An 18,213-nucleotide genomic window follows, 5' to 3' on the forward strand; every position below is an offset into this window, starting at 1 on the left:
GGATAGTATTTCGGGTGCGATCATACCAGCACTAATGCACCGGATCCCATCAGAACTCTGCAGTTAAGCGTGCTTGGGCGAGAGTAGTACTAGGATGGGTGACCCCCTGGGAAGTCCTCGTGTTGCACCCCCCTTTTTCGTTGTCGGTTTGCGTTTTTTTAGATTTTACGTGCGGTTTTTTTTTGTTTTTTTTTTCTTGCTATTTCTATGCTCGGGTGGCCTCCGTTTCATGGTTCATGGACTTCGTATTTTTGGAACGGAGCCGATCGGTCACGTGGGTCCCACGCCTCGCGTACGAAAACAAAGGAGGTTCTGTGTCTTTTAAGACATACAAGCAATAAGCATGGACAGTATTTCGGGTGCGATCATACCAGCACTAATGCACCGGATCCCATCAGAACTCCGCAGTTAAGCGTGCTTGGGCGAGAGTAGTACTAGGATGGGTGACTCCCTGGGAAGTCCTCGTGTTGCACCCCCCTTTTTCGTTGTCCGTTTGCGTTTTTTTAGATTTTACGTGCGGTTTTTTTTTGTTTTTTTTTTCTTTCTTGCTATTTCTATGCTCGGGTGGCCTCCGTTTCATGGTTCATGGTCTTCGTATTTTTGGAACGGAGCCGATCGGTCACGTGGGTCCCACGCCTCGCGTACGAAAACAAAGGAGGTTCTGCGTCTTTTAAGACATACAAGCAATAAGCATGGATAGTATTTCGGGTGCGATCATACCAGCACTAATGCACCGGATCCCATCAGAACTCTGCAGTTAAGCGTGCTTGGGCGAGAGTAGTACTAGGATGGGTGACCCCCTGGGAAGTCCTCGTGTTGCACCCCCCTTTTTCGTTGTCGGTTTGCGTTTTTTTAGATTTTACGTGCGGTTTTTTTTTGTTTTTTTTTCTTTCTTGCTATTTCTATGCTCGGGTGGCCTCCGCTTCATGGTTGATGGTTTTCGTATTTTTGGAACGGAGCCGATCGGTCACGTGGGTTCCACGCCTCGCGTACGAAAACAAAGGAGGTTCTGCGTCTTTTAAGACATACAAGCAATAAGCATGGATAGTATTTCGGGTGCGATCATACCAGCACTAATGCACCGGATCCCATCAGAACTCTGCAGTTAAGCGTGCTTGGGCGAGAGTAGTACTAGGATGGGTGACCCCCTGGGAAGTCCTCGTGTTGCACCCCCCTTTTTCGTTGTCCGTTTGCGTTTTTTTAGATTTTACGTGCGGTTTTTTTTGTTTTTTTTTTCTTTCTTGCTATTTCTATGCTCGGGTGGCCTCCGTTTCATGGTTCATGGTCTTCGTATTTTTGGAACGGAGCCGATCGGTCACGTCGGTCCCACGCCTCGCGTACGAAAACAAAGGAGGTTCTGCGTCTTTTAAGACATACAAGCAATAAGCATGGATAGTATTTCGGGTGCGATCATACCAGCACTAATGCACCGGATCCCATCAGAACTCCGCAGTTAAGCGTGCTTGTGCGAGAGTAGTACTAGGATGGGTGACCCCCTGGGAAGTCCTCGTGTTGCACCCCCCTTTTTCGTTGTCCGTTTGCGTTTTTTTAGATTTTACGTGCGGTTTTTTTTTTCTTTCTTGCTATTTCTATGCTCGGGTGGCCTCCGCTTCATTGTTGATGGTTTTCGTATTTTTGGAACGGAGCCGATCGGTCACGTGGGTTCCACGCCTCGCGTACGAAAACAAAGGAGGTTCTGCGTCTTTTAAGACATAAAAGCAATAAGCATGGATAGTATTTCGGGTGCGATCATACCAGCACTAATGCACCGGATCCCATCAGAACTCCGCAGTTAAGCGTGCTTGGGCGAGAGTAGTACTAGGATGGGTGACGTCTTGGGAAGTCCTCGTGTTGCACCCCCCCTTTTTTGTTGTCCGTTTGCGTTTTTTTAGATTTTACGTGCGGTTTTTTTTTTGTTTTTTTTTCTTGCTATTTCTATGCTCGGGTGGCCTCCGTTTCATGGTTCATGGTCTTCGTATTTTTGGAACGGAGCCGATCGGTCACGTGGGTCCCACGCCTCGCGTACGAAAACAAAGGAGGTTCTGTGTCTTTTAAGACATACAAGCAATAAGCATGGACAGTATTTCGGGTGCGATCATACCAGCACTAATGCACCGGATCCCATCAGAACTCCGCAGTTAAGCGTGCTTGGGCGAGAGTAGTACTAGGATGGGTGACCCCATGTGAAGTCCTCGTGTTGCACCCCCCTTTTTCGTTGTCCGTTTGCGTTTTTTTAGATTTTTACGTGCGGTTTTTTTTTTGTTTTTTTTCTTTCTTGCTATTTCTATGCTCGGGTGGCCTCCGCTTCATGGTTGATGGTCTTCGTATTTTTGGAACGGAGCTGATCGGTCACGTGGGTCGCACGCCTCGCGTACGAAAACAAAGGAGTTTCTGCGTCTTTTAAGACATACAAGCAATAAGCATGGATAGTATTTTGGGTGCGATCATACCAGCACTAATGCACCGGATCCCATCAGAACTCCGCAGTTAAGCGTGCTTGGGCGAGAGTAGTACTAGGATGGGTGACCCCCTGGGAAGTCCTCGTGTTGCACCCCCCTTTTTCGTTGTCCGTTTGCGTTTTTTTAGATTTTACGTGCGGTTTTTTTTTGTTTTTTTTTCTTTCTTGCTATTTCTATGCTCGGGTGGCCTCCGTTTCATGGTTCATGGTCTTCGTATTTTTGGAACGGAGCCGATCGGTCACGTGGGTCCCACGCCTCGCGTACGAAAACAAAGGAGGTTCTGCGTCTTTTAAGACATACAAGCAATAAGCATGGATAGTATTTCGGGTGCGATCATACCAGCACTAATGCACCGGATCCCATCAGAACTCCGCAGTTAAGCGTGCTTGTGCGAGAGTAGTACTAGGATGGGTGACCCCCTGGGAAGTCCTCGTGTTGCACCCCCCTTTTTCGTTGTCCGTTTGCGTTTTTTTAGATTTTACGTGCGGTTTTTTTTTGTTTTTTTTTCTTTCTTGCTATTTCTATGCTCGGGTGGCCTCCGCTTCATGGTTGATGGTTTTCGTATTTTTGGAACGGAACCGATCGATCACGTGGGTTCCACGCCTCGCGTACGAAAACAAAGGAGGTTCTGCGTCTTTTAAGACATAAAAGCAATAAGCATGGATAGTATTTCGGGTGCGATCATACCAGCACTAATGCACCGGATCCCATCAGAACTCCGCAGTTAAGCGTGCTTGGGCGAGAGTAGTACTAGGATGGGTGACCCCCTGGGAAGTCCTCGTGTTGCACCCCCCTTTTTCGTTGTCCGTTTGCGTTTTTTTAGATTTTACGTGCGGTTTTTTTTGTTTTTTTTTTTTCTTGCTATTTCTATGCTCGGGTGGCCTTCGTTTCATTGTTCATGGTATTCGTATTTTTGGAACGGAGCCGGTCGGTCACGTGGGTCCCATGCCTCGCGTACGAAAACAAAGGAGGTTCTGCGTCTTTTAAGACATACATGCAATAAGCATGAATAGTATTTCGGGTGCGATCATACCAGCACTAATGCACCGGATCCCATCAGAATTCTGCAGTTAAGCGTGCTTGGGCGAGAGTAGTACTAGGATGGGTGACCCCCTGGGAAGTCCTCGTGTTGCACCCCCCTTTTTCGTTGTCCGTTTGCGTTTTTTTAGATTTTACGTGCGGTTTTTTTTTGTTTTTTTTTGTTTCTTGCTATTTCTATGCTCGGGTGGCCTCCGCTTCATGGTTGATGGTTTTCGTATTTTTGGAACGGAGCCGATCGGTCACGTGGGTTCCACGCCTCGCGTACGAAAACAAAGGAGGTTCTGCGTCTTTTAAGACATACAAGCAATAAGCATGGATAGTATTTCGGGTGCGATCATACCAGCACTAATGCACCGGATCCCATCAGAACTCCGCAGTCAAGCGTGCTTGGGCGAGAGTAGTACTAGGATGGGTGACCCCCTGGGAAGTCCTCGTGTTGCACCCCCCTTTTTCGTTGTCCGTTTGCGTTTTTTTAGATTTTACGTGCGGTTTTTTTTTCTTTCTTGCTATTTCTATGCTCGGGTGGCCTCCGCTTCATTGTTGATGGTTTTCGTATTTTTGGAACGGAGCCGATCGGTCACGTGGGTTCCACGCCTCGCGTACGAAAACAAAGGAGGTTCTGCGTCTTTTAAGACATAAAAGCAATAAGCATGGATAGTATTTCGGGTGCGATCATACCAGCACTAATGCACCGGATCCCATCAGAACTCCGCAGTTAAGCGTGCTTGGGCGAGAGTAGTACTAGGATGGGTGACGTCTTGGGAAGTCCTCGTGTTGCACCCCCCCTTTTTTGTTGTCCGTTTGCGTTTTTTTAGATTTTACGTGCGGTTTTTTTTTGTTTTTTTTCTTGCTATTTCTATGCTCGGGTGGCCTCCGTTTCATGGTTCATGGTCTTCGTATTTTTGGAACGGAGCCGATCGGTCACGTGGGTCCCACGCCTCGCGTACGAAAACAAAGGAGGTTCTGTGTCTTTTAAGGCATACAAGCAATAAGCATGGACAGTATTTCGGGTGCGATCATACCAGCACTAATGCACCGGATCCCATCAGAACTCCGCAGTTAAGCGTGCTTGGGCGAGAGTAGTACTAGGATGGGTGACCCCATGTGAAGTCCTCGTGTTGCACCCCCCTTTTTCGTTGTCCGTTTGCGTTTTTTTAGATTTTTACGTGCGGTTTTTTTTTGTTTTTTTTTCTTTCTTGCTATTTCTATGCTCGGGTGGCCTCCGCTTCATGGTTGATGGTCTTCGTATTTTTGGAACGGAGCTGATCGGTCACGTGGGTCGCACGCCTCGCGTACGAAAACAAAGGAGTTTCTGCGTCTTTTAAGACATACAAGCAATAAGCATGGATAGTATTTTGGGTGCGATCATACCAGCACTAATGCACCGGATCCCATCAGAACTCCGCAGTTAAGCGTGCTTGGGCGAGAGTAGTACTAGGATGGGTGACCCCCTGGGAAGTCCTCGTGTTGCACCCCCCTTTTTCGTTGTCCGTTTGCGTTTTTTTAGATTTTACGTGCGGTTTTTTTTTGTTTTTTTTTTCTTTCTTGCTATTTCTATGCTCGGGTGGCCTCCGTTTCATGGTTCATGGTCTTCGTATTTTTGGAACGGAGCCGATCGGTCACGTGGGTCCCACGCCTCGCGTACGAAAACAAAGGAGGTTCTGCGTCTTTTAAGACATACAAGCAATAAGCATGGATAGTATTTCGGGTGCGATCATACCAGCACTAATGCACCGGATCCCATCAGAACTCCGCAGTTAAGCGTGCTTGTGCGAGAGTAGTACTAGGATGGGTGACCCCCTGGGAAGTCCTCGTGTTGCACCCCCCTTTTTCGTTGTCCGTTTGCGTTTTTTTAGATTTTACGTGCGGTTTTTTTTTGTTTTTTTTTCTTTCTTGCTATTTCTATGCTCGGGTGGCCTCCGTTTCATGGTTCATGGTCTTCGTATTTTTGGAACGGAGCCGATCGGTCACGTGGGTCCCACGCCTCGCGTACGAAAACAATGGAGGTTCTGCGTCTTTTAAGACATACAAGCAATAAGCATGGATAGTATTTCGGGTGCGATCATACCAGCACTAATGCACCGGATCCCATCAGAACTCCGCAGTTAAGCGTGCTTGGGCGAGAGTAGTACTAGGATGGGTGACCCCCTGGGAAGTCCTCGTGTTGCACCCCCCTTTTTCTTTGTCCGTTTGCGTTTTTTTAGATTTTACGTGCGGTTTTTTTTTGTTTTTTTTTCTTTCTTGCTATTTCTATGCTCGGGTGGCCTTCGTTTCATGGTTCATGGTATTCGTATTTTTGGAACGGAGCCGGTCGGTCACGTGGGTCCCACGCCTCGCGTACGAAAACAAAGGAGGTTCTGCGTCTTTTAAGACATACATGCAATAAGCATGGATAGTATTTAGGGTGTGATCATACCAGCACTAATGCACCGGATCCCATCAGAATTCTGCAGTTAAGCGTGCTTGGGCGAGAGTAGTACTAGGATGGGTGACCCCCTGGGAAGTCCTCGTGTTGCACCCCCCTTTTTCGTTGTCCGTTTGCGTTTTTTTAGATTTTACGTGCGGTTTTTTTTTTGTTTTTTTTTGTTTCTTGCTATTTCTATGCTCGGGTGGCCTCCGCTTCATGGTTGATGGTTTTCGTATTGTTGGAACGGAGCCGATCGGTCACGTGGGTTCCACGCCTCGCGTACGAAAACAAAGGAGGTTCTGCGTCTTTTAAGACATACAAGCAATAAGCATGGATAGTATTTCGGGTGCGATCATACCAGCACTAATGCACCGGATCCCATCAGAACTCCGCAGTCAAGCGTGCTTGGGCGAGAGTAGTACGAGGATGGGTGACCCCCTGGGAAGTCCTCGTGTTGCACCCCCCTTTTTCGTTGTCCGTTTGCGTTTTTTTAGATTTTACGTGCGGTTTTTTTTTGTTTTTTTTCTTTCTTGCTATTTCTATGCTCGGGTGGCCTTCGTTTCATGGTTCATGGTCTTCGTATTTTTGGAACGGAGCCGGTCGGTCATGTGGGTCCCACGCCTCGCGTACGAAAACAAAGGAGGTTCTGCGTCTTTTAAGACATACATGCAATAAGCATGGATAGTATTTCGGGTGCGATCATACCAGTACTAATGCACCGGATCCCATCAGAACGCTGCAGTTAAGCGTGCTTGGGCGAGAGTAGTACTAGGATGGGTGACCCCCTGGGAAGTCCTCGTGTTGCACCCCCCTTTTTCGTTGTCCGTTTGCGTTTTTTTAGATTTTACGTGCAGTTTTTTTTTGTTTTTTTTTCTTTCTTGCTATTTCTATGCTCGGGTGGCCTCCGCTTCATGGTTGATGGTTTTCGTATTTTTGGAACGGAGCCGATCGGTCACGTGGGTTCCACGCCTCGCGTACGAAAACAAAGGAGGTTCTGCGTCTTTTAAGACATAAAAGCAATAAGCATGGATAGTATTTCGGGTGCGATCATACCAGCACTAATGCACCGGATCCCATCAGAACTCCGCAGTTAAGCGTGCTTGGGCGAGAGTAGTACTAGGATGGGTGACCCCTTGGGAAGTCCTCGTGTTGCACCCCCGTTTTTTCGTTGTCCGTTTGCGTTTTTTTAGATTTTACGTGCGGTTTTTTTTTGTTTTTTTTTCTTGCTATTTCTATGCTCGGGTGGCCTCCGTTTCATGGTTCATGGACTTCGTATTTTTGGAACGGAGCCGATCGGTCACGTGGGTCCCACGCCTCGCGTACGAAAACAAAGGAGGTTCTGTGTCTTTTAAGACATACAAGCAATAAGCATGGACAGTATTTCGGGTGCGATCATACCAGCACTAATGCACCGGATCCCATCAGAACTCCGCAGTTAAGCGTGCTTGGGCGAGAGTAGTACTAGGATGGGTGACTCCCTGGGAAGTCCTCGTGTTGCACCCCGCTTTTTCGTTGTCCGTTTGCGTTTTTTTAGATTTTACGTGCGGTTTTTTTTTGTTTTTTTTTTCTTTCTTGCTATTTCTATGCTCGGGTGGCCTCCGTTTCATGGTTCATGGTCTTCGTATTTTTGGAACGGAGCCGATCGGTCACGTGGGTCCCACGCCTCGCGTACGAAAACAAAGGAGGTTCTGCGTCTTTTAAGACATACAAGCAATAAGCATGGATAGTATTTCGGGTGCGATCATACCAGCACTAATGCACCGGATCCCATCAGAACTCTGCAGTTAAGCGTGCTTGGGCGAGAGTAGTACTAGGATGGGTGACCCCCTGGGAAGTCCTCGTGTTGCACCCCCTTTTTCGTTGTCGGTTTGCGTTTTTTTAGATTTTACGTGCGGTTTTTTTTTGTTTTTTTTTCTTTCTTGCTATTTCTATGCTCGGGTGGCCTCCGCTTCATGGTTGATGGTTTTCGTATTTTTGGAACGGAGCCGATCGGTCACGTGGGTTCCACGCCTCGCGTACGAAAACAAAGGAGGTTCTGCGTCTTTTAAGACATACAAGCAATAAGCATGGATAGTATTTCGGGTGCGATCATACCAGCACTAATGCACCGGATCCCATCAGAACTCCGCAGTTAAGCGTGCTTGGGCGAGAGTAGTACTAGGATGGGTGACCCCCTGGGAAGTCCTCGTGTTGCACCCCCCTTTTTCGTTGTCCGTTTGCGTTTTTTTAGATTTTACGTGCGGTTTTTTTTGTTTTTTTTTCTTTCTTGCTATTTCTATGCTCGGGTGGCCTCCGTTTCATGGTTCATGGTCTTCGTATTTTTGGAACGGAGCCGATCGGTCACGTCGGTCCCGCGCCTCGCGTACGAAAACAAAGGAGGTTCTGCGTCTTTTAAGACATACAAGCAATAAGCATGGATAGTATTTCGGGTGCGATCATACCAGCACTAATGCACCGGATCCCATCAGAACTCCGCAGTTAAGCGTGCTTGTGCGAGAGTAGTACTAGGATGGGTGACCCCCTGGGAAGTCCTCGTGTTGCACCCCCCTTTTTCGTTGTCCGTTTGCGTTTTTTTAGATTTTACGTGCGGTTTTTTTTTCTTTCTTGCTATTTCTATGCTCGGGTGGCCTCCGCGTCATTGTTGATGGTTTTCGTATTTTTGGAACGGAGTCGATCGGTCACGTGGGTTCCACGCCTCGCGTACGAAAACAAAGGAGGTTCTGCGTCTTTTAAGACATAAAAGCAATAAGCATGGATAGTATTTCGGGTGCGATCATACCAGCACTAATGCACCGGATCCCATCAGAACTCCGCAGTTAAGCGTGCTTGGGCGAGAGTAGTACTAGGATGGGTGACGTCTTGGGAAGTCCTCGTGTTGCACCCCCCCTTTTTTGTTGTCCGTTTGCGTTTTTTTAGATTTTACGTGCGGTTTTTTTTTGTTTTTTTTTTCTTGCTATTTCTATGCTCGGGTGGCCTCCGTTTCATGGTTCATGGTCTTCGTATTTTTGGAACGGAGCCGATCGGTCACGTGGGTCCCACGCCTCGCGTACGAAAACAAAGGAGGTTCTGTGTCTTTTAAGACATACAAGCAATAAGCATGGACAGTATTTCGGGTGCGATCATACCAGCACTAATGCACCGGATCCCATCAGAACTCCGCAGTTAAGCGTGCTTGGGCGAGAGTAGTACTAGGATGGGTGACCCCATGTGAAGTCCTCGTGTTGCACCCCCCTTTTTCGTTGTCCGTTTGCGTTTTTTTAGATTTTTACGTGCGGTTTTTTTTTTGTTTTTTTTCTTTCTTGCTATTTCTATGCTCGGGTGGCCTCCGCTTCATGGTTGATGGTCTTCGTATTTTTGGAACGGAGCTGATCGGTCATGTGGGTCGCACGCCTCGCGTACGAAAACAAAGGAGTTTCTGCGTCTTTTAAGACATACAAGCAATAAGCATGGATAGTATTTTGGGTGCGATCATACCAGCACTAATGCACCGGATCCCATCAGAACTCCGCAGTTAAGCGTGCTTGGGCGAGAGTAGTACTAGGATGGGTGACCCCCTGGGAAGTCCTCGTGTTGCACCCCCCTTTTTCGTTGTCCGTTTGCGTTTTTTTAGATTTTACGTGCGGTTTTTTTTTGTTTTTTTTTTCTTTCTTGCTATTTCTATGCTCGGGTGGCCTCCGTTTCATGGTTCATGGTCTTCGTATTTTTGGAACGGAGCCGATCGGTCACGTGGGTCCCACGCCTCGCGTACGAAAACAAAGGAGGTTCTGCGTCTTTTAAGACATACAAGCAATAAGCATGGATAGTATTTCGGGTGCGATCATACCAGCACTAATGCACCGGATCCCATCAGAACTCCGCAGTTAAGCGTGCTTGGGCGAGAGTAGTACTAGGATGGGTGACCCCCTGGGAAGTCCTCGTGTTGCACCCCCCTTTTTCGTTGTCCGTTTGCGTTTTTTTAGATTTTACGTGCGGTTTTTTTTTGTTTTTTTTTCTTTCTTGCTATTTCTATGCTCGGGTGGCCTCCGCTTCATGGTTGATGGTTTTCGTATTTTTGCAACGGAGCCGATCGGTCACGTGGGTTCCACGCCTCGCGTACGAAAACAAAGGAGGTTCTGCGTCTTTTAAGACATAAAAGCAATAAGCATGGATAGTATTTCGGGTGCGATCATACCAGCACTAATGCACCGGATCCCATCAGAACTCCGCAGTTAAGCGTGCTTGGGCGAGAGTAGTACTAGGATGGGTGACGTCTTGGGAAGTCCTCGTGTTGCACCCCCCCTTTTTTGTTGTCCGTTTGCGTTTTTTTAGATTTTACGTGCGGTTTTTTTTTGTTTTTTTTTTCTTGCTATTTCTATGCTCGGGTGGCCTCCGTTTCATGGTTCATGGTCTTCGTATTTTTGGAACGGAGCCGATCGGTCACGTGGGTCCCACGCCTCGCGTACGAAAACAAAGGAGGTTCTCTGTCTTTTAAGACATACAAGCAATAAGCATGGACAGTATTTCGGGTGCGATCATACCAGCAGTAATGCACCAGATCCCATCAGAACTCCGCAGTTAAGCGTGCTTGGGCGGGAGTAGTACTAGGATGGGTGACCCCATGGGAAGTCCTCGTGTTGCACCCCCTTTTTCGTTGTCCGTTTGCGTTTTTTTAGATTTTACGTGCGGTTTTTTTTTCTTTCTTGCTATTTCTATGCTCGGGTGGCCTCCGTTTCATGGTTGATGGTTTTCGTATTTTTGGAACGGAGCCGATCGGTCACGTGGGTCCCACGCTTCGCGTACGAAAACAAAGGAGGTTCTGCGTCTTTTAAGACATAAAAGCAATAAGCATGGATAGTATTTCGGGTGCTATCATACCAGTACTAATGAATCGGATCCCATCAGAACTCCGCAGTTAAGCGTGCTTGGGCGAGAGTAGTACTAGGATGGGTGACCCCCTGGGAAGTCCTCGTGTTGCACCCCCCCCCCCTTTTTCGTTGCCCGTTTGCGTTTTTTTAGATTTTACGTGCGGTTTTTTTTTGTTTTCTTTCTTGCTATTTCTATGCTCGGGTGGCCACCGCTTCATGGTTGATGGTTTTCGTATTTTTGGAACGGAGCCGATCGGTCACGTGCGTCCCACGCCTCGCGTACGAAAACAAAGGAGGTTCTGCGTCTTTTAAGACATAAAAGCAATAAGCATGGATAGTATTTCGGGTGCGATCATACCAGCACTAATGCACCGGATCCCATCAGAACTCCGCAAATAAGCGTGCTTGGGCGAGAGTAGTACTAGGATGGGTGACCCCCTGGGAAGTCCTCATGTTGCACCCCCTTTTTCGTTGTCCGTTTGCGTTTTTTAAGATTTTACGTGCGGTTTTTTTTTTCTTTCTTGCTATTTCTATGCTCGGGTGGCCTCCGCTTCATGGTTGATGGATTTCGTATTTTTGGAACGGAGCCGATCGGTCACGTGGGTCCCACGCCTCGTGTACGAAAACAAAGGAGGTTCTGCGTCTTTTAAGACATAAAAGCAATAAGCATGGATAGTATTTTGGGTGCTATCATACCAGCACTAATGCACCGGATCCTATCAGAACTCCGCAGTTAAGCGTGCTTGGGCGAGAGTAGTACTAGGATGGGTGACCCCCTGGGAAGTCCTCGTGTTGCACCCCCCCCCCCTTTTTCGTTGCCCGTTTGCGTTTTTTTAGATTTTACGTGCGGTTTTTTTTTGTTTTCTTTCTTGCTATTTCTATGCTCGGGTGGCCACCGCTTCATGGTTGATGGTTTTCGTATTTTTGGAACGGCGTCGATCGGTCACGTGGGTCCCACGCCTCGCGTACGAAAACAAAGGAGGTTCTGCGTCTTTTAAGAGATAAAAGCAATAAGCATGGATAGTATTTCGGGTGCGATCATACCAGCACTAATGCACCGGATCCCATCAGAACTCCGCAGTTAAGCGTGCTTGGGCGAGAGTAGTACTAGGATGGGTGACCCCCTGGGAAGTCCTCGTGTTGCACCCCCCCTTTTTCGTTGTCCGTTTGCGTTTTTTTAGATTTTACGTGCGGTTTTTTTTGTTTTTTTTTTCTTGCTATTTCTATGCTCGGGTGGCCTCCGTTTCATGGTTCATGGTCTTCGTATTTTTGGAACGGAGCCGATCGGTCACGTGGGTCTCACGCCTCGCGTACGAAAACAAAGGAGGTTCTGCGTCTTTTAAGACATACAAGCAATAAGCATGGATAGTATTTCGGGTGCGATCATACCAGCACTAATGCATCGGATCCCATCAGAACTCTGCAGTTAAGCGTGCTTGGGCGAGAGTAGTAGTAGGATGGGTGACCCCCTGGGAAGTCCTCGTGTTGCACCCCCTTTTTTCGTTGTCCGTTTGCGTTTTTTTAGATTTTACGTGCGGTTTTTTTTTGTTTTTTTTTTCTTTCTTGCTATTTCTATGCTCGGGTGGCCTCCGCTTCATGGTTGATGGTTTTCGTATTTTTGGAACGGAACCGATCGATCACGTGGGTTCCACGCCTCGCGTACGAAAACAAAGGAGGTTCTGCGTCTTTTAAGACATAAAAGCAATAAGCATGGATAGTATTTCGGGTGCGATCATACCAGCACTAATGCACCGGATCCCATCAGAACTCCGCAGTTAAGCGTGCTTGGGCGAGAGTAGTACTAGGATGGGTGACCCCCTGGGAAGTGCTCGTGTTGCACCCCTCCTTTTCGTTGTCCGTTTGCGTTTTTTTAGATTTTACGTGCGGTTTTTTTTTTCTTGCTATTTCTATGCTCGGGTGGCCTCCACTTCATGGTTGATGGTTTTCGTATTTTTGGAACGGAGCCGATCGGTCACGTGGGTCCCACGCCTCGCGTACGAAAACAAAGGAGGTTCTGCGTCTTTTAAGACATCAAAGCAATAAGCATGGATAGTATTTCGGGTGCGATCATACCAGCACTAATGCACCGGATCCCATCAGAACTCCGCAGTTAAGCGTGCTTGGGCAAGAGTAGTACTAGGATGGGTGACCCCCTGGGAAGTCCTCGTGTTGCACCCCCCCTTTCTCGTTGTCCGTTTGCGTTTTTTTAGATTTTACGTGCGGTTTTTTTTTGTTTTTTTTTTCTTGCTATTTCTATGCTCGGGTGGCCTCCGTTTCATGGTTCATGGTCTTCGTATTTTTGGAACGGAGCCGATCGGTCACGTGGGTCCCACGCCTCGCGTACGAAAACAAAGGAGGTTCTGTGTCTTTTAAGACATACAAGCAATAAGCATGGACAGTATTTCGGGTGCGATCATACCAGCACTAATGCACCGGATCCCATCAGAACTCCGCAGTTAAGCGTGCTTGGGCGAGAGTAGTACTAGGATGGGTGACCCCATGGGAAGTCCTCGTGTTGCACCCCCCTTTTTCGTTGTCCGTTTGCGTTTTTTTAGATTTTGCGTGCGGTTTTTTTTTTTTTCTTTCTTGCTATTTCTATGCTCGGGTGGCCTCCGCTTCATGGTTGATGGTCTTCGTATTTTTGGAACGGAGCTGATCGGTCACGTGGGTCCCACGCCTCGCGTACGAAAACAAAGGAGGTTCTGCGTCTTTTAAGACATACAAGCAATAAGCATGGATAGTATTTCGGGTGCGATCATACCAGCACTAATGCACCGGATCCCATCAGAACTCCGCAGTTAAGCATGCTTGGGCGAGAGTAGTACTAGGATGGGTGACCCCCTGGGAAGTTCTCGTGTTGCACCCCCCTTTTTCGTTGTCCGTTTGTGTTTTTTTAGATTTTACGTGCGGTTTTTTTTTTTTTTTTTTTTTTTTGCTATTTCTATGCTCGGGTGGCCTTCGTTTCATGGTTCATGGTCTTCGTATTTTTGGAACGGAGCCGATCGGTCACGTGGGTCCCACGCCTCGCGTACGAAAACAAAGTAGGTTCTGCGTCTTTTAAGACATACAATCAATAAGCATGGATAGTATTTCGGGTGCGATCATACCAGCACTAATGCACCGGATCCCATCAGAACTCCGCAGTTAAACGTGCTTGGCGAGAGTAGTACTAGGATGGGTGACCCCCTGGGAAGTCCTCGTGTTGCACCCCCCTTTTTCGTTGTCCGTTTGCGTTTTTTTAGATTTTACGTGCGGTTTTTTTTTGTTTTTTTTTCTTTCTTGCTATTTCTATGCTCGGGTGGCCTCCGCTTCATGGTTGATGGTTTTCGTATTTTTGGAACGGAGCCGATCGGTCACGTGGGTTCCACGCCTCGCGTACGAAAACAAAGGAGGTTCTATGTCTTTTAAGACATAAAAGCAATAAGCATGGATAGTATTTCGGGTGCGATCATACCAGCACTAATGCACCGGATCCCATCAGAACTCCGCAGTTAAGCGTGTTTGGGCGAGAGTAGTACTAGGATGGGTGACCCCATGGGAAGTCCTCGTGTTGCACCCCCCCTTTTTCGTTGTCCGTTTGCGTTTTTTTAGATTTTACGTGCGGTTTTTTTTTGTTTTTTTTCTTTCTTGCTATTTCTATGCTAGGGTGGCCTCCGCTTCATGGTTGATGGTCTTCGTATTTTTGGAACGGAGCCGATCGGTCACGTGGGTCCCACGCCTCGCGTACGAAAACAAAGGAGGTTCTGCGTCTTTTAAGACATACAAGCAATAAGCATGGATAGTATTTCGGGTGCGATCATACCAGCACTAATGCACCGGATCCCATCAGAACTCCGCAGTTAAGCGTGCTTGGGCGAGAGTTGTACTAGGATGGGTAACCCCCTGGGAAGTCCTCGTGTTGCACCCCCCTTTTTCGTTGTCCGTTTGCGTTTTTTTAGATTTTACGTGCGGTTTTTTTTTTGTTTTTTTTTTCTTTCTTGCTATTTCTATGCTCGGGTGGCCTTCGTTTCATGGTTCGTGGTCTTCATATTTTTGGAACGGAGCCGATCGGTCACGTGGGTCCCACGCCTCGCGTACGAAAACAAATGAGGTTCTGTGTCTTTTAAGACATACAAGCAATAAGCATGGATAGTATTTCGGGTGCGATCATACCAGCACTAATGCACCGGATCCCATCAGAACTCCGCAGTTAAACGTGCTTGGGCGAGAGTAGTACTAGGATGGGTGACCCCCTGGGAAGTCCTCGTGTTGCACCCCCTTTTTCGTTGTCCGTTTGCGTTTTTTTAGATTTTACGTGCGGTTTTTTTTTGTTTTTTTTTCTTTCTTGCTATTTCTATGCTCGGGTGGCCTCCGCTTCATGGTTGATGGTTTTCGTATTTTTGGAACGGAGCCGATCGGTCACGTGGGTTCCACGCCTCGCGTACGAAAACAAAGGAGGTTCTACGTCTTTTAAGACATAAAAGCAATAAGCATGGATAGTATTTCGGGTGCGATCATACCAGCACTAATGCACCGGATCCCATCAGAACTCCGCAGTTAAGCGTGCTTGGGCGAGACTAGTACTAGGATGGGTGACCCCCTGGGAAGTCCTCGTGTTGCACCCCCCCTTTCTCGTTGTCCGTTTGCGTTTTTTTAGATTTTACGTGCGGTTTTTTTTTGTTTTTTTTTCTTGCTATTTCTATGCTCGGGTGGCCTCCGTTTCATGGTTCATGGTCTTCGTATTTTTGGAACGGAGCCGATCGGTCACGTGGGTCCCACGCCTCGCGTACGAAAACAAAGGAGGTTCTGTGTCTTTTAAGACATACAAGCAATAAGCATGGACAGTATTTCGGGTGCGATCATACCAGCACTAATGCACCGGATCCCATCAGAACTCCGCAGTTAAGCGTGCTTGGGCGAGAGTAGTACTAGGATGGGTGACCCCATGGGAAGTCCTCGTGTTGCACCCCCCTTTTTCGTTGTCCGTTTGCGTTTTTTTAGATTTTGCGTGCGGTTTTTTTTTTTTTTTCTTGCTATTTCTATGCTCGGGTGGCCTCCGCTTCATGGTTGATGGTCTTCGTATTTTTGGAACGGAGCTGATCGGTCACGTGGGTCCCACGCCTCGCGTACGAAAACAAAGGAGGTTCTGCGTCTTTTAAGACATACAAGCAATAAGCATGGATAGTATTTCGGGTGCGATCATACCAGCACTAATGCACCGGATCCGATCAGAACTCCGCAGTTAAGCGTGCTTGGGCGAGAGTAGTACTAGGATGGGTGACCCCTTGGGAAGTTCTCGTGTTGCACCCCCCTTTTTCGTTGTCCGTTTGTGTTTTTTTAGATTTTACGTGCGGTTTTTTTTTTTTTTTTTTTTTTGCTATTTCTATGCTCGGGTGGCCTTCGTTTCATGGTTCATGGTCTTCGTATTTTTGGAACGGAGCCGATCGGTCACGTGGGTCCCACGCCTCGCGTACGAAAACAAAGTAGGTTCTGCGTCTTTTAAGACATACAATCAATAAGCATGGATAGTATTTCGGGTGCGATCATACCAGCACTAATGCACCGGATCCCATCAGAACTCCGCAGTTAAACGTGCTTGGGCGAGAGTAGTACTAGGATGGGTGACCCCCTGGGAAGTCCTCGTGTTGCACCCCCCTTTTTCGTTGTCCGTTTGCGTTTTTTTAGATTTTACGTGCGGTTTTTTTTTGTTTTTTTTTCTTTCTTGCTATTTCTATGCTCGGGTGGCCTCCGCTTCATGGTTGATGGTTTTCGTATTTTTGGAACGGAGCCGATCGGTCACGTCGGTTCCACGCCTCGCGTACGAAAACAAAGGAGGTTCTACGTCTTTTAAGACATAAAAGCAATAAGCATGGATAGTATTTCGGGTGCGATCATACCAGCACTAATGCACCGGATCCCATCAGAACTCTGCAGTTAAGCGTGCTTGGGCGAGAGTAGTACTAGGATGGGTGACCCCCTGGGAAGTCCTCGTGTTGCACCCCCCTTTTTCGTTGTCTGTTTGCGTTTTTTTAGATTTTACGTGCGGTTTTTTTTTGTTTTTTTTTTCTTTCTTGCTATTTCTATGCTCGGGTGGCCTTCGTTTCATGGTTCATGGTCTTCGTGTTTTTGGAACGGAGCCGATCGGTCACGTGGGTCCCACGCCTCGCGTACGAAAACAAAGGAGGTTCTGCGTCTTTTAAGACATACAAGCAATAAGCATGGATAGTATTTCGGGTGCGATCATACCAGCACTAATGCACCGGATCCCATCAGAACTCCGCAGTTAAGCGTGCTTGGGCGAGAGTAGTACTAGGATGGGTGACCCCCTGGGAAGTCCTCGTGTTGCACCCTCCTTTTTCGTTGTCCGTTTGCGTTTTTCTAGATTTTACGTGCGGTTTTTTTTGTTTTTTTTTTCTTTCTTGCTATTTCTATGCTCGGGTGGCCTCCGCTTCATGGTTGATGGTTTTCGTATTTTTGGAACGGAGCCGATCGGTCACGTGGGTCCCACGCCTCGCGTACGAAAACAAAGGAGGTTCTGCGTCTTTTAAGACATAAAAGCAATAAGCATGGATAGTATTTCGGGTGCGATCATACCAGCACTAATGCACCGGATCCCATCAGAACTCCGCAGTTAAGCGTGTTTGGGCGAGAGTAGTACTAGGATGGGTGACCCCATGGGAAGTCCTCGTGTTGCACCCCCCCTTTTTCGTTGTCCGTTTGCGTTTTTTTAGATTTTACGTGCGGTTTTTTTTTGTTTTTTTTCTTTCTTGCTATTTCTATGCTAGGGTGGCCTCCGCTTCATGGTTGATGGTCTTCGTATTTTTGGAACGGAGCCGATCGGTCACGTGGGTCCCACGCCTCGCGTACGAAAACAAAGGAGGTTCTGCGTCTTTTAAGACATACAAGCAATAAGCATGGATAGTATTTCGGGTGCGATCATACCAGCACTAATGCACCGGATCCCATCAGAACTCCGCAGTTAAGCGTGCTTGGGCGAGAGTTGTACTAGGATGGGTGACCCCCTGGGAAGTCCTCGTGTTGCACCCCCCTTTTTCGTTGTCCGTTTGCGTTTTTTTAGATTTTACGTGCGGTTTTTTTTTGTTTTTTTTTTCTTTCTTGCTATTTCTATGCTCGGGTGGCCTTCGTTTCATGGTTCATGGTCTTCGTATTTTTGGAACGGAGCCGATCGGTCACGTGGGTCCCACGCCTCGCGTACGAAAACAAAGGAGGTTCTGCGTCTTTTAAGACATACAAGCAATAAGCATGGATAGTATTTCGGGTGCGATCATACCAGCACTAATGCACCGGATCCCATCAGAACTCCGCAGTTAAACGTGCTTGGGAGAGAGTAGTACTAGGATGGGTGACCCCCTGGGAAGTCCTCGTGTTGCACCCCCTTTTTCGTTGTCCGTTTGCGTTTTTTTAGATTTTACGTGCGGTTTTTTTTTGTTTTTTTTTCTTTCTTGCTATTTCTATGCTCGGG

At 47.5% G+C, this 18,213-nt stretch overlaps 53 non-coding genes across 53 annotated transcripts; all 53 read left to right on the plus strand.

Moving 5' to 3' along the window:
• Nucleotides 1–12: 12 nt before the first annotated feature.
• On the plus strand, nt 13–131 carry LOC145155062 (5S ribosomal RNA). The gene has a single exon (XR_013735522.1). It is a non-coding gene; the product is annotated as a 5S ribosomal RNA (ribosomal RNA).
• Nucleotides 132–357: 226 nt separating this feature from the next.
• On the plus strand, nt 358–476 carry LOC145155624 (5S ribosomal RNA). The gene has a single exon (XR_013736054.1). It is a non-coding gene; the product is annotated as a 5S ribosomal RNA (ribosomal RNA).
• Nucleotides 477–706: 230 nt separating this feature from the next.
• Nucleotides 707–825, plus strand: LOC145155063 (5S ribosomal RNA). Its single transcript, XR_013735523.1, has one exon. It is a non-coding gene; the product is annotated as a 5S ribosomal RNA (ribosomal RNA).
• A 229-nt stretch (nt 826–1,054) lies between these two features.
• On the plus strand, nt 1,055–1,173 carry LOC145155064 (5S ribosomal RNA). Its single transcript, XR_013735524.1, has one exon. It is a non-coding gene; the product is annotated as a 5S ribosomal RNA (ribosomal RNA).
• A 229-nt stretch (nt 1,174–1,402) lies between these two features.
• LOC145144386 (5S ribosomal RNA) lies at nt 1,403–1,521 on the plus strand. The gene has a single exon (XR_013725394.1). It is a non-coding gene; the product is annotated as a 5S ribosomal RNA (ribosomal RNA).
• Nucleotides 1,522–1,741: 220 nt separating this feature from the next.
• Nucleotides 1,742–1,860, plus strand: LOC145144860 (5S ribosomal RNA). The gene has a single exon (XR_013725861.1). It is a non-coding gene; the product is annotated as a 5S ribosomal RNA (ribosomal RNA).
• A 227-nt stretch (nt 1,861–2,087) lies between these two features.
• LOC145155479 (5S ribosomal RNA) lies at nt 2,088–2,206 on the plus strand. Its single transcript, XR_013735917.1, has one exon. It is a non-coding gene; the product is annotated as a 5S ribosomal RNA (ribosomal RNA).
• Nucleotides 2,207–2,436: 230 nt separating this feature from the next.
• On the plus strand, nt 2,437–2,555 carry LOC145153822 (5S ribosomal RNA). Its single transcript, XR_013734312.1, has one exon. It is a non-coding gene; the product is annotated as a 5S ribosomal RNA (ribosomal RNA).
• Nucleotides 2,556–2,784: 229 nt separating this feature from the next.
• On the plus strand, nt 2,785–2,903 carry LOC145144387 (5S ribosomal RNA). Its single transcript, XR_013725395.1, has one exon. It is a non-coding gene; the product is annotated as a 5S ribosomal RNA (ribosomal RNA).
• A 229-nt stretch (nt 2,904–3,132) lies between these two features.
• On the plus strand, nt 3,133–3,251 carry LOC145153834 (5S ribosomal RNA). The gene has a single exon (XR_013734324.1). It is a non-coding gene; the product is annotated as a 5S ribosomal RNA (ribosomal RNA).
• Nucleotides 3,252–3,478: 227 nt separating this feature from the next.
• On the plus strand, nt 3,479–3,597 carry LOC145145232 (5S ribosomal RNA). The gene has a single exon (XR_013726217.1). It is a non-coding gene; the product is annotated as a 5S ribosomal RNA (ribosomal RNA).
• Nucleotides 3,598–3,826: 229 nt separating this feature from the next.
• Nucleotides 3,827–3,945, plus strand: LOC145154709 (5S ribosomal RNA). The gene has a single exon (XR_013735170.1). It is a non-coding gene; the product is annotated as a 5S ribosomal RNA (ribosomal RNA).
• A 219-nt stretch (nt 3,946–4,164) lies between these two features.
• LOC145144861 (5S ribosomal RNA) lies at nt 4,165–4,283 on the plus strand. The gene has a single exon (XR_013725862.1). It is a non-coding gene; the product is annotated as a 5S ribosomal RNA (ribosomal RNA).
• A 225-nt stretch (nt 4,284–4,508) lies between these two features.
• On the plus strand, nt 4,509–4,627 carry LOC145155481 (5S ribosomal RNA). Its single transcript, XR_013735918.1, has one exon. It is a non-coding gene; the product is annotated as a 5S ribosomal RNA (ribosomal RNA).
• Nucleotides 4,628–4,857: 230 nt separating this feature from the next.
• Nucleotides 4,858–4,976, plus strand: LOC145153847 (5S ribosomal RNA). The gene has a single exon (XR_013734336.1). It is a non-coding gene; the product is annotated as a 5S ribosomal RNA (ribosomal RNA).
• A 230-nt stretch (nt 4,977–5,206) lies between these two features.
• On the plus strand, nt 5,207–5,325 carry LOC145144388 (5S ribosomal RNA). Its single transcript, XR_013725396.1, has one exon. It is a non-coding gene; the product is annotated as a 5S ribosomal RNA (ribosomal RNA).
• A 229-nt stretch (nt 5,326–5,554) lies between these two features.
• LOC145153859 (5S ribosomal RNA) lies at nt 5,555–5,673 on the plus strand. The gene has a single exon (XR_013734348.1). It is a non-coding gene; the product is annotated as a 5S ribosomal RNA (ribosomal RNA).
• Nucleotides 5,674–5,902: 229 nt separating this feature from the next.
• On the plus strand, nt 5,903–6,021 carry LOC145146545 (5S ribosomal RNA). Its single transcript, XR_013727484.1, has one exon. It is a non-coding gene; the product is annotated as a 5S ribosomal RNA (ribosomal RNA).
• A 230-nt stretch (nt 6,022–6,251) lies between these two features.
• LOC145145113 (5S ribosomal RNA) lies at nt 6,252–6,370 on the plus strand. The gene has a single exon (XR_013726103.1). It is a non-coding gene; the product is annotated as a 5S ribosomal RNA (ribosomal RNA).
• Nucleotides 6,371–6,598: 228 nt separating this feature from the next.
• LOC145148104 (5S ribosomal RNA) lies at nt 6,599–6,717 on the plus strand. The gene has a single exon (XR_013729003.1). It is a non-coding gene; the product is annotated as a 5S ribosomal RNA (ribosomal RNA).
• A 229-nt stretch (nt 6,718–6,946) lies between these two features.
• LOC145153379 (5S ribosomal RNA) lies at nt 6,947–7,065 on the plus strand. Its single transcript, XR_013733891.1, has one exon. It is a non-coding gene; the product is annotated as a 5S ribosomal RNA (ribosomal RNA).
• A 226-nt stretch (nt 7,066–7,291) lies between these two features.
• On the plus strand, nt 7,292–7,410 carry LOC145155625 (5S ribosomal RNA). Its single transcript, XR_013736055.1, has one exon. It is a non-coding gene; the product is annotated as a 5S ribosomal RNA (ribosomal RNA).
• A 230-nt stretch (nt 7,411–7,640) lies between these two features.
• Nucleotides 7,641–7,759, plus strand: LOC145155065 (5S ribosomal RNA). Its single transcript, XR_013735525.1, has one exon. It is a non-coding gene; the product is annotated as a 5S ribosomal RNA (ribosomal RNA).
• A 228-nt stretch (nt 7,760–7,987) lies between these two features.
• LOC145153870 (5S ribosomal RNA) lies at nt 7,988–8,106 on the plus strand. The gene has a single exon (XR_013734361.1). It is a non-coding gene; the product is annotated as a 5S ribosomal RNA (ribosomal RNA).
• Nucleotides 8,107–8,334: 228 nt separating this feature from the next.
• LOC145144389 (5S ribosomal RNA) lies at nt 8,335–8,453 on the plus strand. Its single transcript, XR_013725397.1, has one exon. It is a non-coding gene; the product is annotated as a 5S ribosomal RNA (ribosomal RNA).
• A 219-nt stretch (nt 8,454–8,672) lies between these two features.
• LOC145144862 (5S ribosomal RNA) lies at nt 8,673–8,791 on the plus strand. Its single transcript, XR_013725863.1, has one exon. It is a non-coding gene; the product is annotated as a 5S ribosomal RNA (ribosomal RNA).
• A 227-nt stretch (nt 8,792–9,018) lies between these two features.
• Nucleotides 9,019–9,137, plus strand: LOC145155482 (5S ribosomal RNA). The gene has a single exon (XR_013735919.1). It is a non-coding gene; the product is annotated as a 5S ribosomal RNA (ribosomal RNA).
• Nucleotides 9,138–9,367: 230 nt separating this feature from the next.
• On the plus strand, nt 9,368–9,486 carry LOC145153881 (5S ribosomal RNA). The gene has a single exon (XR_013734374.1). It is a non-coding gene; the product is annotated as a 5S ribosomal RNA (ribosomal RNA).
• A 230-nt stretch (nt 9,487–9,716) lies between these two features.
• On the plus strand, nt 9,717–9,835 carry LOC145153893 (5S ribosomal RNA). Its single transcript, XR_013734385.1, has one exon. It is a non-coding gene; the product is annotated as a 5S ribosomal RNA (ribosomal RNA).
• Nucleotides 9,836–10,064: 229 nt separating this feature from the next.
• Nucleotides 10,065–10,183, plus strand: LOC145144863 (5S ribosomal RNA). The gene has a single exon (XR_013725864.1). It is a non-coding gene; the product is annotated as a 5S ribosomal RNA (ribosomal RNA).
• Nucleotides 10,184–10,410: 227 nt separating this feature from the next.
• Nucleotides 10,411–10,529, plus strand: LOC145147057 (5S ribosomal RNA). Its single transcript, XR_013727973.1, has one exon. It is a non-coding gene; the product is annotated as a 5S ribosomal RNA (ribosomal RNA).
• A 218-nt stretch (nt 10,530–10,747) lies between these two features.
• LOC145149242 (5S ribosomal RNA) lies at nt 10,748–10,866 on the plus strand. The gene has a single exon (XR_013730093.1). It is a non-coding gene; the product is annotated as a 5S ribosomal RNA (ribosomal RNA).
• A 229-nt stretch (nt 10,867–11,095) lies between these two features.
• Nucleotides 11,096–11,214, plus strand: LOC145149166 (5S ribosomal RNA). Its single transcript, XR_013730022.1, has one exon. It is a non-coding gene; the product is annotated as a 5S ribosomal RNA (ribosomal RNA).
• A 219-nt stretch (nt 11,215–11,433) lies between these two features.
• Nucleotides 11,434–11,552, plus strand: LOC145146178 (5S ribosomal RNA). Its single transcript, XR_013727125.1, has one exon. It is a non-coding gene; the product is annotated as a 5S ribosomal RNA (ribosomal RNA).
• Nucleotides 11,553–11,781: 229 nt separating this feature from the next.
• On the plus strand, nt 11,782–11,900 carry LOC145153905 (5S ribosomal RNA). The gene has a single exon (XR_013734396.1). It is a non-coding gene; the product is annotated as a 5S ribosomal RNA (ribosomal RNA).
• A 226-nt stretch (nt 11,901–12,126) lies between these two features.
• On the plus strand, nt 12,127–12,245 carry LOC145147619 (5S ribosomal RNA). Its single transcript, XR_013728517.1, has one exon. It is a non-coding gene; the product is annotated as a 5S ribosomal RNA (ribosomal RNA).
• Nucleotides 12,246–12,475: 230 nt separating this feature from the next.
• On the plus strand, nt 12,476–12,594 carry LOC145154410 (5S ribosomal RNA). The gene has a single exon (XR_013734883.1). It is a non-coding gene; the product is annotated as a 5S ribosomal RNA (ribosomal RNA).
• Nucleotides 12,595–12,810: 216 nt separating this feature from the next.
• LOC145134274 (5S ribosomal RNA) lies at nt 12,811–12,929 on the plus strand. The gene has a single exon (XR_013719057.1). It is a non-coding gene; the product is annotated as a 5S ribosomal RNA (ribosomal RNA).
• A 227-nt stretch (nt 12,930–13,156) lies between these two features.
• On the plus strand, nt 13,157–13,275 carry LOC145152787 (5S ribosomal RNA). The gene has a single exon (XR_013733309.1). It is a non-coding gene; the product is annotated as a 5S ribosomal RNA (ribosomal RNA).
• Nucleotides 13,276–13,498: 223 nt separating this feature from the next.
• On the plus strand, nt 13,499–13,617 carry LOC145155632 (5S ribosomal RNA). The gene has a single exon (XR_013736061.1). It is a non-coding gene; the product is annotated as a 5S ribosomal RNA (ribosomal RNA).
• A 227-nt stretch (nt 13,618–13,844) lies between these two features.
• Nucleotides 13,845–13,962, plus strand: LOC145148598 (5S ribosomal RNA). The gene has a single exon (XR_013729476.1). It is a non-coding gene; the product is annotated as a 5S ribosomal RNA (ribosomal RNA).
• A 229-nt stretch (nt 13,963–14,191) lies between these two features.
• Nucleotides 14,192–14,310, plus strand: LOC145156103 (5S ribosomal RNA). Its single transcript, XR_013736528.1, has one exon. It is a non-coding gene; the product is annotated as a 5S ribosomal RNA (ribosomal RNA).
• A 229-nt stretch (nt 14,311–14,539) lies between these two features.
• Nucleotides 14,540–14,658, plus strand: LOC145139719 (5S ribosomal RNA). The gene has a single exon (XR_013721982.1). It is a non-coding gene; the product is annotated as a 5S ribosomal RNA (ribosomal RNA).
• Nucleotides 14,659–14,889: 231 nt separating this feature from the next.
• LOC145154112 (5S ribosomal RNA) lies at nt 14,890–15,008 on the plus strand. The gene has a single exon (XR_013734594.1). It is a non-coding gene; the product is annotated as a 5S ribosomal RNA (ribosomal RNA).
• Nucleotides 15,009–15,236: 228 nt separating this feature from the next.
• On the plus strand, nt 15,237–15,355 carry LOC145154258 (5S ribosomal RNA). Its single transcript, XR_013734738.1, has one exon. It is a non-coding gene; the product is annotated as a 5S ribosomal RNA (ribosomal RNA).
• Nucleotides 15,356–15,581: 226 nt separating this feature from the next.
• LOC145152788 (5S ribosomal RNA) lies at nt 15,582–15,700 on the plus strand. Its single transcript, XR_013733310.1, has one exon. It is a non-coding gene; the product is annotated as a 5S ribosomal RNA (ribosomal RNA).
• A 221-nt stretch (nt 15,701–15,921) lies between these two features.
• LOC145142946 (5S ribosomal RNA) lies at nt 15,922–16,040 on the plus strand. The gene has a single exon (XR_013724009.1). It is a non-coding gene; the product is annotated as a 5S ribosomal RNA (ribosomal RNA).
• A 225-nt stretch (nt 16,041–16,265) lies between these two features.
• Nucleotides 16,266–16,384, plus strand: LOC145154113 (5S ribosomal RNA). Its single transcript, XR_013734595.1, has one exon. It is a non-coding gene; the product is annotated as a 5S ribosomal RNA (ribosomal RNA).
• A 229-nt stretch (nt 16,385–16,613) lies between these two features.
• Nucleotides 16,614–16,732, plus strand: LOC145155067 (5S ribosomal RNA). Its single transcript, XR_013735527.1, has one exon. It is a non-coding gene; the product is annotated as a 5S ribosomal RNA (ribosomal RNA).
• A 230-nt stretch (nt 16,733–16,962) lies between these two features.
• On the plus strand, nt 16,963–17,081 carry LOC145152597 (5S ribosomal RNA). The gene has a single exon (XR_013733128.1). It is a non-coding gene; the product is annotated as a 5S ribosomal RNA (ribosomal RNA).
• Nucleotides 17,082–17,310: 229 nt separating this feature from the next.
• On the plus strand, nt 17,311–17,429 carry LOC145156104 (5S ribosomal RNA). The gene has a single exon (XR_013736529.1). It is a non-coding gene; the product is annotated as a 5S ribosomal RNA (ribosomal RNA).
• Nucleotides 17,430–17,658: 229 nt separating this feature from the next.
• On the plus strand, nt 17,659–17,777 carry LOC145154745 (5S ribosomal RNA). Its single transcript, XR_013735205.1, has one exon. It is a non-coding gene; the product is annotated as a 5S ribosomal RNA (ribosomal RNA).
• Nucleotides 17,778–18,007: 230 nt separating this feature from the next.
• On the plus strand, nt 18,008–18,126 carry LOC145146402 (5S ribosomal RNA). Its single transcript, XR_013727348.1, has one exon. It is a non-coding gene; the product is annotated as a 5S ribosomal RNA (ribosomal RNA).
• The last annotated feature ends 87 nt before the right edge of the window (nt 18,127–18,213 follow it).

This window comes from Lactuca virosa, chromosome 1 (genome assembly GCF_052849685.1).
Source record: "Lactuca virosa cultivar CGN04683 chromosome 1, Lactuca_virosa_CGN04683_v6, whole genome shotgun sequence".
Taxonomy (NCBI): Eukaryota; Viridiplantae; Streptophyta; class Magnoliopsida; order Asterales; family Asteraceae; genus Lactuca; species Lactuca virosa.